General features: G+C 33.0%; 1 non-coding gene across 1 annotated transcript; it reads left to right on the top strand.

Moving 5' to 3' along the window:
- The first annotated feature begins 12,963 nt into the window (after positions 1–12,963).
- On the top strand, positions 12,964–13,070 carry LOC139895289 (small nucleolar RNA R71). The gene has a single exon (XR_011775747.1). It is a non-coding gene; the product is annotated as a small nucleolar RNA R71 (small nucleolar RNA).
- Positions 13,071–18,730: the final 5,660 nt, after the last annotated feature.

Raw genomic sequence — 18,730 nt, 5'->3', positions numbered from 1 at the left:
TTTATAAATTCATACCAAACTTATATTAATTTTTCAAATATTTACAATTTTAAATATATTGTTTTTACAAAGTTTACAATATTAATTTAAGATTTAAATATTAATTTTTAAAACATGGTAAAAATAAAATTAAAAATCTTTTTGGCTTTTTATCCCACTTTAATCAATCAAATATTATCAAAAATATGCGCCCCTCTTTTCGGTAAAGTAATTTCGGTTCCAAGACCTAATTTAACTCATGACGAATTTTTGAAATATTTTGGGTTGATTGATTAAAGATATTTATACCTTAAGAATAAACGTTAAATTTCGCAGTGATATAATAAATTTTTGAATGATATCAATAATTTCGGTCGCCAAACCTAATTTTATTCAATACCAATTTAATACTTTTTAGCGAACAAATTAGTGTTTATTATCAAAAGGTTAAAAATAAAAATAAAAATAAAAACTGTACAGACATACCTGTGAAATAGATTTCTTAGTTATATGATCTATCCCATTCATAAGATAGTCGGTTTAATTGGTTTTCCATAGCTACATAGGCGTAACCTCGAGCATTCAGTGTCTTTTCTTCTAAACATATGAACGGTCCGTGTCTGCATAAAGTAACAAATTCGGCGTTTGAATAGGTTTGATTATTTGAACATTTACCTCCATGTGACCATTTTCCGCATTTGTGACATCTTTCTAGGTGTCGTGCTCTTCTTTTCGCTGCGGATTTTGATTTTCCTTTACCAAATTGTAACTTATTATCTTCGCATCTGGATTCTTTTCTAACTCCGTCCATTCTTTCTCTGATTACTGATACTATTTCACTCGGTAGTGTGTCATTATTACGTTTAGTGATCAAAGCGTGTAGCATTAGACCATGGTTTAGTTCACAGGCAGTCTTCATTTTGTAAAAACCTAAAAAAATAAAAAATTCAGAATGGGGGGAGAAGACTAGTTCTTTAGGGTCTGCTAGAGAAAGACCATTCGGGTTCCATTTTCGAGAACTACACGAAAACAGACAATCTAACTCTAACAGAAATACATAAACCCCTTTGATTCTCCCCATACTTAGTCAGCTGTGGTGTCAAAAGTGTGATTAACATTATTTTCAATTGAATCATCAACAACTTGTATATCTTTGACTTTTACTTCAATCCATTTGTTGATTTCCTCCGTAACTTTCACAAATTCAACTAACATTGCCTTTTCTTTTGACGATAAATTGGATATTAATCGGTTATATAACTTAAAGTTTCCTTTAATCTTAGCATCGTGAATCCTTTTATAAAGTTTCTTCGTTGAACTGTTAAAAATGGATTCATCTAATTTCGTATCATCAACGGCATTCTTTGTGATTGGATCATCATTAAGTGTTTCTTCATCTTCCCCACACTTATGCATTTTTATTGGTCTAACAGTTTTGGTTTGTGGAGATCTAAACTTTCGGTTCACAAAGGTGATCGATGTATCACCATTCCTAAGTGTTATTCTACCTTCTCTTACATCAATGAATGCCTCGGTGGTTGCTAAGAATGGGCGACCTAGAATTAGAGGAATATCAAGGTTTTCCTCCATATTAATCACTATGAAGTTTGTAACAAAGGTCAAACTTCCCACGTTAATAAGTAAATTATTTGCTATTCCAACCGGGTGTTTAATGGTTTGGTCAAATGATTGAACACCTATTTTGGTTGGTTTTAATTTACCCATGCCTAATCTTTTGTATAAGGAAAGAGGCATAATATTTGCACTTGCTCCTAAATCTGCGAGTCCATTATATACAGCACCATCATTAAGTAAGCAAGAAATGATAAATTCACCCGGGTCTCCTGCTTTAGTAAGTTGAGTTGGTTTGTAAACCTTTTTCGGGTGTTCTTTCCTTGGTTCTTTCATTTCTATTTGAATTTCTTGTTCACATTTTTCTTCGTTTCTTGGAATGGGAGGTTTGTATAGGAATTCTTCTTCATCACTCAAATTTGAATCCTCCCTATATTCCAGTTTTGATTTTTCATATGTTGTTGATAACATATTTATGTTTTCATTTTGAAGGTTTTCTTGGGTGGTGAAATTATGATTAACTTCATTGTCAACTTCCATCGGACCATGTATGTAATGTTTAACTCTGTGACCATTAACTTTAAATTCAATCCCATTTGAATTTATCAATTCTATCGTTCCGTATGGGAAAACTCTTTTGACTATGAATGGTCCAGACCATCTTGATTTCAATTTTCCAGGAAATAGCTTGAATCGTGAATTGAAAAGAAGAACTCTGTCTCCTTCCTTAAATTCTTTTGAACTTCTGATTCTTTTATCATGCCATTTCTTCGTTCTTTCTTTATAGATTAACGAATTATCGTATGCTTCATGTCTTAATTCTTCTAATTCGTTTAGTTGACTTAATCGTAGACGTCCGGCTTCATGTAAATTAAGATTACATGTCTTTAAAGCCCAAAATGCTTTGTGTTCAATTTCTACTGGAAGATGACATGCTTTTCCATAAACAAGTCTAAAAGGTGTGGTTCCAATTGGAGTTTTGTAGCCTGTTCTAAAAGCCCAGAGTGCATCCTCCAATTTAATGGACCATTCCTTCGGATTTGATCCTACGGTTTTCTCTAGAATACGTTTTAAAGCTCGGTTGGTATTTTCAACTTGTCCACTTGTTTGTGGATGATATGCGGTGGAGATTTTATGAGTTACTCCATATCTTTTAAGAACTTTCTCAAGTTGATTATTACAGAAATGAGTACCCCGATCACTTATTAAAGCTTTCGGTGTTCCAAACCTTGCAAAAAGACGTTTTAAAAAGTTGACTACAACTCGTGCATCGTTAGTTGGGAGAGCTTGTGCTTCTGCCCATTTAGATATATAATCAATGGCTACGAGTATATATAGATTATTATGAGATTTTGGAAATGGACCCATAAAGTCAATACCCCAAATGTCAAATACTTCACATACTTGTATGACATTTTGTGGCATTTCATCACGTTGACTTATTTTTCCGGCCCTTTGACAAGCATCACAGGATTTGCAAAGAAGGTGTGCGTCTTTGTAAATTGTAGGCCAATAGAATCCAGCATCATAAACTTTTCTTGCTGTTAGTTGAGGCCCATAATGCCCTCCTGTTGGTCCTGTGTGACAATGGTTTAATATTTTACTAGCTTCATCTCCAAATACACATCGGTGTATTATTCCATCGGGACAACTTTTAAACAGATGTGGATCTTCCCAAAAATAGTGTTTTATATCACTGAAGAATTTCTTTCGTCTTTGGTACGATAATCCTTTTTCAAGGAATCTACAAACTAAGTAGTTTGCATAGTCTGCAAACCATGGAATTTCTTTATAATCTATCTTCAATAGATATTCATCAGGAAAGTTGTCTTGTATGGCCGATTCATTTAGAACTTCTAACTCAGGATTTTCAAGACGAGAAAGATGATCAGCGGCGAGATTTTATGCTCCTCTTTTATCTCGGATTTCAATATCAAACTCTTGTAAGAGTAAGATCCAACGGATTAATCTTGGTTTAGCATCTTGTTTTGAAAATAGGTATCTAAGAGCAGAATGGTCGGTATAGACCACCGTTTTTGCTAGAACGAGATATGAACGAAATTTGTCAAAAGCAAAGACAATAGCAAGGAGTTCTTTTTCAGTAGTTGTATAGTTTGGTTGTGCTCCTTGTAACGTCTTACTAGCATAATATATAGGTTGAAATCGTTTTTCAATCCTTTGTCCTAAAACGGCTCCCATTGCAAAATCACTTGCATCGCACATTAGTTCAAATGGTAGATTCCAATTTGGTGTTATCATGATCGGCGCATTAGTAAGTTTTTCTTTAAGAATATTAAAAGATTTGATACACTCATCTGAAAAGATGAATGGAGCATCCTTTTCTAGGAGTTTATTCATAGGAGTGGCAATTTTAGAAAAATCTTTTATGAAACGTCGGTAAAAACTGACATGCCCTAGAAAACTCCTAACTCCTCTAACATTGGTGGGATGTGGAAGTTTAGCAATTACATCTACTTTAGCTCTATCCACTTCAATTCCTTCTTTTGAAATTTTATGTCCAGGAACGATGCCTTCTTTAACCATGAAATGGCATTTCTCCCAATTAAGAACTAGATTTGATTGTTCGCATCTAATGAGCATTCGTTCAAGATTAACTAGACATGATTCAAATGTATCACCGAAGACTGAAAAGTCATCCATGAAAACTTCCATGCATTCTTCTATCATGTCGTGAAAAATCGCCATCATACACCTTTGAAAGGTTGCAGGGGCGTTGCAAAGTCCAAATGGCATGCGTTTGTAAGCAAAAGTACCATAAGGGCACGTGAATGTGGTTTTCTCTTGATCTTCGGGTGCTATTGGAATTAGAAAATATCCGGAAAATCCATCTAGAAAACAATAGTAACTATTTTCGGCTAATCTTTCCAACATTTGATCTATGAAAGGTAAGGGAAAGTGATCTTTTCTGGTGGCGTCATTTAATTTTCTATAATCAATACACACACGCCATCCTGTTACAGTCCTAGTAGGAATAAGCTCATTTTTCTCATTTGTAATGACAGTCATGCCACCCTTCTTAGGTACGCATTGAACTGGGCTTACCCATGGACTATCAGAAAATTGGATAAATTAGACCTGCATCTAGCAGTTTAATAATCTCTTTCTTAACTACATCTTGCATATTAGGATTTAGTCTTCGTTGGCGTTGCACATACGTTTTATGACCTTCTTCCATAAGGATTTTATGTGTGCAATACGAAGGACTTATTCCTTTAATATCATGAATCTTCCATGCAATGGCTGGTTTATGGGCTTTCAACACAGAAATGAGTTGTGATTTCTCAATTTTAGTAAGAGAAGACGATATTATTACAGGTAATTCAGATTCACCATGTAAATAAGCGTATTCCAAATGGTTTGGAAGTGACTTTAACTCTAATTTCGGTGGTTCTTCTATCGATGATTTATATCGATATCTATCTTCTTCTTTTAGCATTTGAATTTCTTCTGTTGTTGGTTCATATCCATTAGCTATAAGTGTAGCTAACATTTCAGCTTCATCAATTGGTTCATTACCTTCTCCTAAAGAACATTCTCCTGTTCCTTGTAATTCTGAAAATTCTTCTAATAATTCTGCATGTGCATCTATAGTTTGAATATAATAGCAGGTATCATCTGCAGATTGTGATTGTTGCATTGCTCTATCAACTGAAAAGGTAACACTCTCATCCTCTATACTTAGGGTCAATTTCTTACCGAACACATCTATCATTGCTTTAGCCGTGTTTAAGAATGGTCTTCCTAATATGAGAGGAACTTGAGAATCTTCTTCCATGTCCAAAACAACAAAATCTACTGGAAATACTAAAGTACCAACTTTAACTAGCATGTTCTCCATTATCCCTCTAGGATATTTTATTGATCTATCGGCTAGTTGTATGCTTATTCTGGTTGGTTTCAATTCTCCAAGGTCTAGTTTAGCGTATAGTGAATACGGCATTAGATTTATACTAGCACCTAAATCTGCTAATGCTTCTATTGAACTAAGACTACCCAGAAAACATGGAATTGTGAAACTTCCTGGATCAGATAGTTTTTCTGGTATCTTATTCAACAGCACTGCTGAACAATTAGCATTCATAGTAACAGCCAAGAGTTCTTCCATTTTCTTTCTATTTGAGATTAGATCTTTCAAGAATTTAGCATATCTAGGCATTCCTGAAATCACATCAATGAAAGGAAGATTTACATTTATCTGTTTAAACATATCCAAGAATTTGGATTGCTCGACTTCAAGTTTCTCTTTCTTCATTTTACTCGGGTAAGGAAGTGGTGGTTGGTATGGTTTAACATAAGGTTTATCCTTAACTGTGTTATCTTCATTAACCTTTTCAACTACCGGTTCTTTTTCCTTATCTTGATCAGGTTGTGGTTCTTGTGGAGTAGAAATAGCTTCATCAGAAGTTACAGGTATTTCAGGTGGTTTAAGTGTTGTACCACTTCTTGTGGTAATAGCTTTAGCTGTTTCATTCCGGGGGTTAGCATTTGTATCACTAGGTAGACTTCCCTGTTTTCTTTCACCTATTAACCTTGCTAGGTCACTTACTTATTGTTCCAGATTTTGAATAGAAGCTTGTTGATTTCTAAATGCTTGAGCATTTTGTTCATTGGTTTGTTTTTGAGATGTGAAAAACTGCGTTTGAGTTTCAACTAGCTTCGTCATCATATCTTCTAAATTTGGCTTTTTATCATCGGTTTGTTGTGGTGGTTTGTTTTGAAAATTAGGTCTTTGCTGGTTGTAAGTATTATTGGATACTTGTTGATTGCTAGGACCTTGTTGGTTGTTGTATGGAATATTTTGGTTATAATTTTAGTTTTGATTGTAAATCGGTCTTGGCGGTTGATAATTATTCTGATAATTATTTCCAGGCCTTTGGTTTATGTATGAAATATTCTCTCTTTGTTCCATTGTTAATTCAATACTGAGACAATCTTTTGTCAAATGTGGTCCTCCACACTGCTCACAACTAATTCGTATTGAGTGAATATCTTTAGTCATCTTTTCCATTCGTCTCTCCACAGCATCTATCTTTGCGAAAATGGAATCTAAGTCATGGCTAGAATCGGCTCTAGCTGCTTTAGATGATCTAACGATATCTTTTTCTTGGTGCCACTCATGTGAGTGGGAAGCAGTGTTATCAATAATTTTGTAAGCATCAGTTTCGGTTTTCTTCATAATAGAACCACCAGCTGCTATATCTATGTCTTTCCTTGTAGTGATGTCGCATCCTTGGTAGAATATTTGTACTATTTGACAGGTGTCTAAACCATGTTGCGGACATCCTCTTAATAACTTTCCATATCTAGTTGATGATGTAGCGTGAGGGTACGAAATAGTATTATTTTTAATACAAAATACTACAAAATATGACACAAGTTTTATTAATTTACGGATGGGATATACCTAAACCTTGCTACAACACTATAGGCAGTGTACCTAATCGTAGAGTAGTGTAGTTTTTAGTAAGTCCGGTTCGTTCCACAGGGAGCTGGTGAAGTTAACGCTATATTATTAAGTTTATTTGTAAAAATATATATATAAATAAGTAGTAGTATTATTATAAAATGGGGGTTTTACCGTTTAATGACCGGTTTGTCGATTTTAAGCGTAAAAATAAATGACAAAAATTAAAGTGCGTAAAATAAATTGCGATAAATAAAATGACAGAAAATAAAATGACAGAAAATAAAAGTGCGATGAAAAATACAATAAAACAATTATGCTTATTTAAACTTCCGTAACCATGATGTTTGACTTTTTGATTTTAATTAATTGTCCAATGGGTTAATTGTCCTTTGTCCTGGATTATTTGAAACCTATGTGGTTTTTGTCCAAAATAGTTCACCGGTCATAATTATAAAATGCTCGGCAAATTATCCTTATTCCCGAAGTCAAATAATCCAACTAATTAGGGATCCAAACTGTAACAAGGTCTTAATACTTTGTTTAATGATTACACCAGGTTAACGACTGCGTGTAATCCAAGGTTTTAATTCTTTGTTAACAATTACACCAAGTGTCCTTAAATGTAATCCACCCCTGTTTTATTGGTCCATGAATATTAATTTATCCACTTGGCCGTAGTGAATAATAAATTACCCAACCCAAATAATTAATTAAATGATTGTAAAGGATGTCGTATAAACGTCACTAAATAGGACATCCATAACCATTTTATTATTATTTAGATTAATTAATTTGAAGATAGGTTCGACAGGCTCCCATGAGTTGTCGCTCAATTTTAGACAATACCCCCCATCTATTAATTGTCCATGGTCCAAAGTCCACAGGTGTCGGTCTTTTGTCCATACCCTAATTATGGTAAAAAAAATCTAATTACCCCATCTTAATATTTAGCCTAACATCACGATTACTTCAATTTAAATAAGCATAATAATGACTTAGCTACTAGACATTAATTTAAAAAGGAAGAACATAGCTTACAGTGGTGATTAATCGCGTAGCGTTACACGGACAGAGTTCCTACTTTAAAACCCGTAAAACATTTCTTACAATAACCCAATTATTATTAATCTTAAATTAAACTTAATATTATAAATATAAATATAAATTACATAAGAAAGAAAGAAGATTGGAAAAAGGTGTATCTAAATCATCGATTTAGATGGCCTTTTATAGGCAAATGATAAATTGAAATTTTCACTTATGACCCCTGAACTATGCTCAATTAACAACTTTTTATTATTTAATATTATTCTTATTATGAATTATTTAAATATTATATTATATTCTTGTGCATAGTTGACTTATACTTTCAGCTCCGTTGCGTCGAGCGTTGAAAGTTGGTTCATGTCTCGGTTCCGGATTTTCGAACGCTCTTTCGTACTATTTTATATCGTGTACTTTGTGTTTTGAGTCTTGTACTCTTGTCATTTTTAGACGTTTCTCATCAATAAATTGAACCACTTTAATTGTATCTTGTACTTTTTAGCTTTTCGGACCTTTGTGTCTTCAATTCGTCGAATCTGCCTTTTGTCTTCGCACTTATTTAATATAAACGAATATTACTTGAAAATAGAACAATTGCAACTAAAATCTTGTCTTTCTTGAGGGATAATGCTATGAAATATATGTTCCTTTTTAGCCTTATCAATATCCCCACACTTGAGCGTTGCTTGTCCTCAAGCAATACAGTCTTGAAATAAGATAATACAAATCACACGAATCACTTCTTTATTCTTCACACTTTGTACATCAGTGATTTTGATAGAGCGGTATAAACAATGATAGTAACGATAGAACCATGGTTGAAGGTGGTTGTGCCATCCACAGTTGCCTCGGGTTCAGGTCAACGACACTTGCAATCAAATAGCCGATTTACTTTCGGTTTCCAAAGCAAAGTGCACATTTGAAAGGCGGTTTACAGTCCCACATGACTATAAAAATGTAGATCCTTAAGGAAATTGGATCTTTATGAAAACATTTGATCTTTTGAAAATTCAATCTAGATTTTACCCTAGATAAGTTTTCCGATTTGACCCACCATTCGTTGTTGCAAAATATATTTGTGGATCAATATTTTGGCTAAAAACTTTTAGGTTCGTGTAATCCACTGCTATCCCTGTATCGGAAAGCACACATCCAGTTTACTTGTTCCGTATATTACCTTTCGGTAAACTACCGTCCGGTTGTAAAGGAAAGCGATGAACAAGAAACTGTTAAGGCAATGTCCCATGACATGCAGATGATTATGGTCTTTTGACGTGTCGGATGCTAGTACTATCCTTGGTAGGAGCAATAGTAAAGATCATCCTATGATTTTTCGGTCTGGCACAAGGTCCTGTCTCCGACCATGCTATGCAACCACTGTTCTTACGGTTGACACCCGATTTGGTTCAGGTGACCTAATGAATTCCAGGTGAATTCCTAGGATTTTACGTTCAATGGTGATGAACGCATTGAAAATGGGTTTTCAGAAAACAAATCGGTTTGTATTTTTGATCAAAATATTTTCTCGTTCAAGCTCGAGTTTAGATATCATTGAATTCCATGAGTTTGAATTCTCAATCTTTAAGGTCAATATCAAGGATTGAGTAATATCAGGCTTAAATGCTGATTTTTAATCTTTAAGGAGATTATCCTTTCTGGGGATCTGATTCATTAGTCTTATCAAGCTAATTTTCACGGTGCCTCCCCATTGTACGAGATAAATCCTTCTCATGGTTAGGATAAATCTGACCACCTGGCGACCCTGTTTGATGCTGAGGTCTGTGGATTTCCTGCTGATTTTAGAGATGACTTTTCTAGATTTTTCGTCAACCTACAGCTGGTCTGGACGACAACTTCTTGACCTAAATCAAGAAGCGCGTGTCTTTTTCGGAAGACTTTACTTCCTTTTAATGATGGAATTGATTCATCGTGTAGATCCATCTCTTCTTTCAAAAGTATTACAATAAATCGGGTAAAACAGTTAATTTAGTCCAAAACAAAAGCACCTGCAATAAACTTTACACAAACATGTGATAGATAGTTTTTAATTGAATAACTTGGTATATTCTCCCCACACTTAGTTTCTTTCTTTGCCTTTTTATTCTCCTTTATTCCATTTTAAATGAATTCTAGCGTTTTAGGTTGTTTCTCAATTTATGTCCTTTTCGAGGTAACAATAATTTCGGCATTAACACCTAGTTTTCATCGTTCATAAATATGTATAAACATGATTTTGACTTCATTTAATTGAAAATTTTTCAAAATTTCACAAAATTTGGCAATTAAAACCAAGTGTAAACCCGAGAGAATTTATATCCCTTCCCCACACTTGAGATCATGCAATGCCCTCATTTGCATGAAATCAGACTATAATTATAAATTCACGAGGGTGATTAGTGTAGAAAAGTGATTAGAAATACCGAGTTTGCAAACATATTGTTGTTATTTCACATTTGATATTTTGCGTCTTCTCGTCAAAATTAGTAGCTTTTGCTGAACTTGATGACAGTCTTTGAAAGTGCGCTGTTTTACCCTGTTTTGTACATAAGATAAACTGCAAACATATATATATATTTTTGAAGTTTGGTATATAACCCCACGTTCAAAAATTTATAAAATATCATATTTTTGGCATACTTTATATCAATAAAATTAAAAATAATGATAACAAAATTTGTCGCCCCGTCCTTGGGTAAAGCAATTTCGGCTCAACGACCTAGTCTTCAACTCACGACGAATTTTTAGAAATCAATTTTTTAAACTTAATGAAATAAAGTACATTTTTGTTTTTAAAAATCATACAAAACGTAAATTTAAAAAGCATATTAATTTCATATAAAACCTACAAAACAAAAAAAATTTAGAATGGGGGGAGAAAACTAGTTCTTTAGTGTCTGCTAGCGGAAAAGACCAATCGGATTCCATTCTCGGAACTACACGAGAACAGAAAAATTAACTCTAGACAGCATTTTCTTTTTAGAACATTTGAATCTCCCCACACTTAGGTAGATGTGGTGTCAAAATTGTGATTAGCTTCATCGTCAATTTCTCTTGGTCCATAATCAACTTGCATATCCGTGACTTTTTCTTTAAGCCATTGGTCGGATTCCTGTGTAATATCCACAATTTCAACTAGTTTCTCCTTTTCTTTAGGTGATAGATTGGATACTAATCGGTTACATAACTTAAAGTTCCCCTTGGTTCTAGCATCGCGAATCCGTTTAATAAGTTTCTTCATTGAACTATTAATAACGGGGTCATTTAATTTCGTATCAATAACGGGGTTCTTTGTTATCAAGTCATCATTAGGCGTTACTTCATTTTCCCCACACTTAGGCGTTTTATTATTGCTAAGTACTACCGTTGGAGTTGGTAAAACAACATGGTTCTTACCAATCGTTTTTGCTGGTTCAACAGTTTTGGTTGGTGGAGATTTAGACTTTCGAATCATAAAGGTGATCGATTTTTCATCATTACTAAGTGTCATTCTACCATTTCTTACATCAAATAACGCCCCGGTGGACGCAAAGAATGGTCGACCTAAAATTAGAGGAATGTTTGGTTCCTCTTCTATGTCAATGACAATGAATTCGACTAGAAAGGTTAAATTGCCTACTTGAATGGGTAGGTTGTCAGCAATTCCAACTGGGTGCTTAATGGTTTGATCAAGGAGTCGAACACTCATATCCGTTGGACTTAACTTACCTACACCTAATCTCTTATATAAGGAAAGAGGCATAACACTCACACTTGCACCTAAATCTGCCAGTGCATCATACATGACACAATCACTAAGTAGACAAGGAACAATAAATTCACCCGGATCACCTACCCTAGGTGGAGGTTTTGGTGGAACTGTATTCACCGGGTTTACTTCTACGGTTTTTGTTTCTTGTATTTTCTTATTCTTTTTCTTCTTCTTCTTTCTAGAGGTATCACCAACTTTATTACCTATTACTTGCTCATACTCAACTCTTTTTCTTGGAAACGGGATGGGTGGTTTATATGGTGCCACCACTGGCTTTACATACTCTGGTGGTGGTGGTGTAACTTCTTCATTTTTATTCTCATCTAAAACCTTCCCATCTTCCGGAGCTGGTTTTTCAGAATTTGTTGAAACCATGTTAACATTCTCATTCCGAGGATTTGCTTCAGTATTACTCGGTAGCTTTCCTTGTTCCCTCTCACTCATTAAGCTAGCAAGAGTACCTACGTGTTTTTCTAGATTCAAAATGGAAGCTTGTTGAGTTCTTAATGACTGATCAAACCTCTCATTCGTTTGGGTTTGAGATGTAATAAATTGTGTTTGAGATTCCATTAGCTTTGCCATCATTTCTTCTAGATTTGGCTTTTTCTCTTCGGTTTGATGTGGCGGTTTATACAAGCTAGGTCTTTGTTGATTGAAAGTGTTGTTTTGAGTTGGTTGGTTATTCGGACCTTGTTGGTTGTACGAGTTGTTGTTTGGTCTATTTGGATTGTAAAGAATGTTTTGATTTCGATTGAAGTTTAGCTTTGGCGGTTGATAATTATTTTGATAATTATTTCCCGGCCTTTGGTTCATGTAGGAAACATTCTCTCGTTGTTCCATGGTTGGTTCAAAGTGACAATCTTTCAATAAGTGTGGTCCACCGCATTGCTCACAACTGATTCGTATTGCGTGAATATCTTTATTCATCTTTTCCATTCGTCTTTAAAAAGCATCTATTTTTGCGGAAACGGAATCAAAGTCATGGCTAGAATCGGCTCTAGCCGCTTTAGATGATCGAAAGATATCTTTTTCTTGATGCCACTCATGAGAGTGGGAAGCAGTGTTATCAATAATTTTGTAAGCTTCAGTTGCGGTTTTCTTCATAATGGAACCACCAGCTGTTATGTCGATGTCTTTTCTTGTAGCAACGTTGACACCTTGGTAGAATATTTGTACTATTTGATAAGTGTCTAAACCGTGTTGAGGACATCCTCTCAACATCCTTCCGAATCTTGTCCACGCCTCATATAATGTTTCATTTGGCTTTTGTGTGAACGTAACAATTTCTCCTTGAAGTCTCACGGCTTTAGATGCCGGAAAGAATCTTTGAAGAAATTTTTCAACTAAGACATCCCATGTGTCAATCGCCCCTTCAGGTAACGATTCTAACCAATCTTTGGCTTCTCCCTTTAAAGTCCAGGGAAACAACATGAGATATATCTGTTCATCCTCCACTTCTCGGATTTTGAATAGTGTACAGATCCTATTAAAGGTACGAAGATGTTCGTTGGGATCTTCTTTTGGCGTACCACTATATTGGCACTGATTAGTTACCATATGTAGAATTTGTCCTTTGATTTCATAATCTGGAGCATTAACTTCTGGCTTAATAATGGCGTGACCTTGGCCCGTGCGTTTAGCTCTCATTCGATCTTCCATACTTAGAGGTTCCGTTACTTCCATAATTGAATTCGTTGAATACGAATCACTAGAGGACTCTGATTTAACGGTTTGTGGTTCAGGATCTTGGAATTGTCCTTGAATATCCTCCAGTTTCTTAGTTGTGAAATCGGGTTCAAAAGATGGATTGTCGGAAATTTGAATTGGAGTATTTGTTCGACTGGATGATGATTCTAAAGAAAAATCAACGGCGACAATATTTGCTAAATGTCTTGATCGAGTTACAGGTGGTGAACGTATGAAAGGTGGTGAACGTTTTGCTCGGTGCATTCACAGAATATCCTAGTAGTTATAAAAAAAATAAGAAAAACTTATATAAGTTGTCCAATTAATAGAATTTTCTGATTTTGCCCACGTTTCGAATAGCCAAAAGATGTAGCAGGTAGCCAGGACCCTTTAAATCGGAAGCCCACAACTAGCCACTAACAAATCCAACTATTACTACGAACCAGAAAAATGTCAACGTCTATTAACTTAACCGCTTAAATAATTTTTCTTTCCGTTTGAGAATTAGATAAGAAATAGAGAAAATTCTAAGTCCTAAAAACTAGAGCGTCGAGAAATAAGAAAGAAATAGATTGCGCGTCGAAAAATGTCGAAAAATAAAAGGTCGAAAAATAGGCGTCGAAAAATAAAAATAAGAAAGTAGCGCGAAAAACGGCGTCGCAAAATTCTAAAGCACCTAAATCTTAGTCTAAGGAATAAGCACTTAAGGGATTTTACGGCAAACCTAAAAATTCTAGAAATAAAAATAACTATGCAAAACTAAAATTAATACTAAAAATTGTAACTATAGTCTAAAAATCTAAAGGTAATAAAACTTAAAAAAAAAATTATTATTTATTATTTTAAAAAAAAAAAAATTTTTTTTTTAAATTTTTTTTTTTTTTTTAAAAAAACGAATTTTTTTTCTTAAAAAAAAAATTTTTTTTTACAACTTTTTTTTTTTTTTTTTTAAAATGATTTTTTTTTACAAATTAATAATTTTTTTATAATTATTATTTTTTTTAAAAACTTTTTTTTTTATTCATTTACTATTCATAAATAGTAAATGAAAAAAAATTAATTAATTTACTATTCACATGAAAGCGACATGATAGAAATTATTAATTACAAGTTACATAATATACCCCTGAAGTATTTAATAAATACGACTTTTTAAAACTTTACGTATCAAATTTTGATTCTAAAATATTATTATATTATTATATTCTATTTCAATATTATTATATTATTATATTCTATTTCAATATTATTATATTATTATATTTTATTTCAATATTATTATAATTAAAAATATAGCGTTTTAGCGCTCCCGGCAGCGGCGCCAAAAACTTGATGATGTAGCGTGAGGGTACGAAATAGTATTATTTTTAATACAAAATACTACAAAATATGATACAAGTTTTATTAATTTACGGATGGGATATACCTAAACCTTGCTACAACACTATAGGCAGTGTACCTAATCGTAGAGTAGTGTAGTTTTTAGTAAGTCCGGTTCGTTCCACAGGGAGCTGGTGAAGTTAACGCTATATTATTAAGTTTATTTGTAAAAATATATATATATATAAATAAGTAGTAGTATTATTATAAAATGGGGGTTTTACCGTTTAATGACCGGTTTGTCAATTTTAAGCGTAAAAATAAATGACAAAAATTAAAGTGCGTAAAATAAATTGCGATAAATAAAATGACAGAAAATAAAATGACAGAAAATAAAAGTGCGATGAAAAATACAATAAAACAATTATGCTTATTTAAACTTCCGTAACCATGATGTTTGACTTTTTGATTTTAATTAATTGTCCAATGGGTTAATTGTCCTTTGTCCTGGATTATTTGAAACCTATGTGGTTTTTGTCCAAAATAGTTCACCGGTCATAATTATAAAATGCTCGGCAAATTATCCTTATTCCCGAAGTCAAATAATCCAACTAATTAGGGATCCAAACTGTAACAAGGTCTTAATACTTTGTTTAATGATTACACCAGGTTAACGACTGCGTGTAATCCAAGGTTTTAATTCTTTGTTAACAATTACACCAAGTGTCCTTAAATGTAATCCACCCCTGTTTTATTGGTCCATGAATATTAATTTATCCACTTGGCCGTAGTGAATAATAAATTACCCAACCCAAATAATTAATTAAATGATTGTAAAGGATGTCGTATAAACGTCACTAAATAGGACATCCATAACCATTTTATTATTATTTAGATTAATTAATTTGAAGATAGGTTCGACAGGCTCCCATGAGTTGTCGCTCAATTTTAGACAATACCCTCCATCTATTAATTGTCCATGGTCCAAAGTCCACAGGTGTCGGTCTTTTGTCCATACCCTAATTATGGTAAAAAAAATCCAATTACCCCATCTTAATATTTAGCCTAACATCACGATTACTTCAATTTAAATAAGCATAATAATGACTTAGCTACTAGACATTAATTTAAAAAGAAAGAACATAGCTTACAGTGGTGATTAATCGCGTAGCGTTACACGGACAGAGTTCCTACTTTAAAACCCGTAAAACATTTCTTACAATAACCCAATTATTATTAATCTTAAATTAAACTTAATATTATAAATATAAATATAAATTACATAAGAAAGAAAGAAGATTGGAAAAAGGTGTATCTAAATCATCGATTTAGATGGCCTTTTATAGGCAAATGATAAATTGAAATTTTCACTTATGACCCCTGAACTATGCTCAATTAACAACTTTTTATTATTTAATATTATTCTTATTATGAATTATTTAAATATTATATTATATTCTTGTGCATAGTTGACTTATACTTTCAGCTCCGTTGCGTCGAGCGTTGAAAGTTGGTTCATGTCCCGGTTCCGGATTTTCGAACGCTCTTTCGTACTATTTTATATCGTGTACTTTGTGTTTTGCGTCTTGTACTCTTGTCATTTTTAGACGTTTCTCATCAATAAATTGAACCACTTTAATTGTATCTTGTACTTTTTAGCTTTTCGGACCTTTGTGTCTTCAATTCGTCGAATCTGCCTTTTGTCTTCGCACTTATTTAATATAAACGAATATTACTTGAAAATAGAACAATTGCAACTAAAATCTTGTCTTTCTTGAGGGATAATGCTATGAAATATATGTTCCTTTTTAGCCTTATCACTAGTCCACGCCTCATATAGAGTTTCATTTGGTTTCTGTGTGAACGTGACAATTTCTGCTTGAAGTCTTACGGCTTTAGATGCAGGAAAGAATTGTTTAAGAAATTTGTCAACTAAAACATCCCATGTATCGATCGCCCCTTCAGGTAACGATTCCAACCAATCTTTGGCTTCTCCCTTTAAAGTCCAGGGAAATAACATGAGATATATCTGTTCATCCTCCACTTCTCGGATTTTAAATAGTGTGCAGATCCTATTAAAGGTATGTAGATGTTCATTTGGATCTTCCTTCGGCGCACCACTAAATTGACATTGATTAGTCACCATGTGTAGAATTTGTCCTTTGATTTCATAATCTGGTGCATTAATATCTGGATGAGTAATTGCGTGACCTTGGCCAGTGCGTTTAGCTCTCATTCGGTCTTCCATACTTAAAGGTTCCAGATTCTCCGTAATTGAATTTGTTGAATCGGAATCACTAGAGGATTCTGATTTAATGGTTCGTTCCTCAACAATCTCTGTTTGAATGATTGGTGGTTCCGGAGGAAAGTTTAATGGTTCAGGATCTACGAATTGTTCCTGAATATTCTCCGGATTCTCAATTGTGAGGTCGGGTTCAAAAAATGGATTATCGGAAATTTGAACTGAAGTACTTGGTCGACTGGATGACGATTCTAAAGAAAAATCAACGGCGGTTATATTTGCTAAATGTCTTGATCTAGTTACAGGTGGTGAACGTACAAAAGGTGGTGATCGTCTTGCTCGGTGCATTCACTGAGTATCCTATTAGTTTTTTTTTTTTAAAGGAAAGAAAAATTATAATAAGTTATCCAATTAATAGACTTTTCTGATTTTGCCCACGTTTCGAATAGCCAAAAGATGCAGCAGAGGGGCAGGATTCGTTTGGTCTCAATATAATTGAGGACTGTTTGGCTCCAATAACCCGGTCCACGTACAAATCCAACTATTACTACGAATCAGAAAATTTTTATGTCTATCAATTTAACCACTTAAAATAAATTTTCGTAATTTTAAGAAATTTAGATAAGAAGTAGAATAAAAATCTATGTCCTAAAAACTAGAATAGCGAGAAATAAGAAAGAAAAAGAGTTCGTCGAAAAAAGATTGAAAAAGAAAAATGGTTGAAAAATAAAAGGTGACGGAAAAATAAAAGAAACTTATAAAACTTAAAAATACTTGACTAACCTAACCTTATTACTACAACTAACTTAAAATTATAATCGCTAATTGAGATTACTAATTGGAATGATAATTGATACATAGGTAAAAGTCGTCTAAAAATATTAAAGCTTACAGGAAAAACTAAATCCCAAATGAAAATAACTTAAAAAGAAACTAAAACTTAAAAAGGCGTCGCAAAATTCTAAAGCACCTAAATCTTATTCTAAAGAAAAAGCACTTAAGGAATTCTACGGCAAAGCCTAAAAATCTAAAAGTAAAAATAACTATTGCAAAAACTAAGTTTAAAACTAAATATGAGCGAAAAATACAAATATTACGCTAAAACGATTAAAAAGGGACAAAATATAAAAATTTACAAAAAGTTGTAAAAAGTACAATTTTTATAAAAATATTATTTTTATATTATTTATTTAATAAAACTACTAATTTTACAATTTAATTAAACTAATTTAACTAAATAAAATAAATTAAATAAAAAGTAAAACTAAAAATAAAATTAATTATAATAATAATAATAATAATTAGGGTTAATAATAATAATAATTATTAAATACCCCGTAATTAATGCTGAATTAGGGTTCTGTCGCGTGTCAGAGTCACTCCGCGAGTTGCGGTATTTAAAACATCAAACCCCGCGAGTCGCGGGGTTCCAAAATTCAACTCTGGTACAGTTTGAATTTGACGCGTTTTTTTCTTTTTTAATTTTTTTTTTCTGTTTTTAATTTTTCTGTTTATATATTTAAAAAAAAATATGTGTATAATAAAAACTTATATTTTAAAAACTTAAATAAAATAGAACTACTTTATAATTTTAATAAATAAAATGCTTAAAACTAGATTTATATATATATATTTTTTTTATGTTTTTAAATAAAAACAAAATACTTAAATAAAACTTATGTTTTTATAAAATAAAAATAAAGAAACTTTA

Source organism: Rutidosis leptorrhynchoides, chromosome 2 (genome assembly GCF_046630445.1).
Source record: "Rutidosis leptorrhynchoides isolate AG116_Rl617_1_P2 chromosome 2, CSIRO_AGI_Rlap_v1, whole genome shotgun sequence".
NCBI classification, from domain to species: domain Eukaryota; kingdom Viridiplantae; phylum Streptophyta; class Magnoliopsida; order Asterales; family Asteraceae; genus Rutidosis; species Rutidosis leptorrhynchoides.
This window is presented reverse-complemented; position numbering and strand designations above follow the sequence as displayed.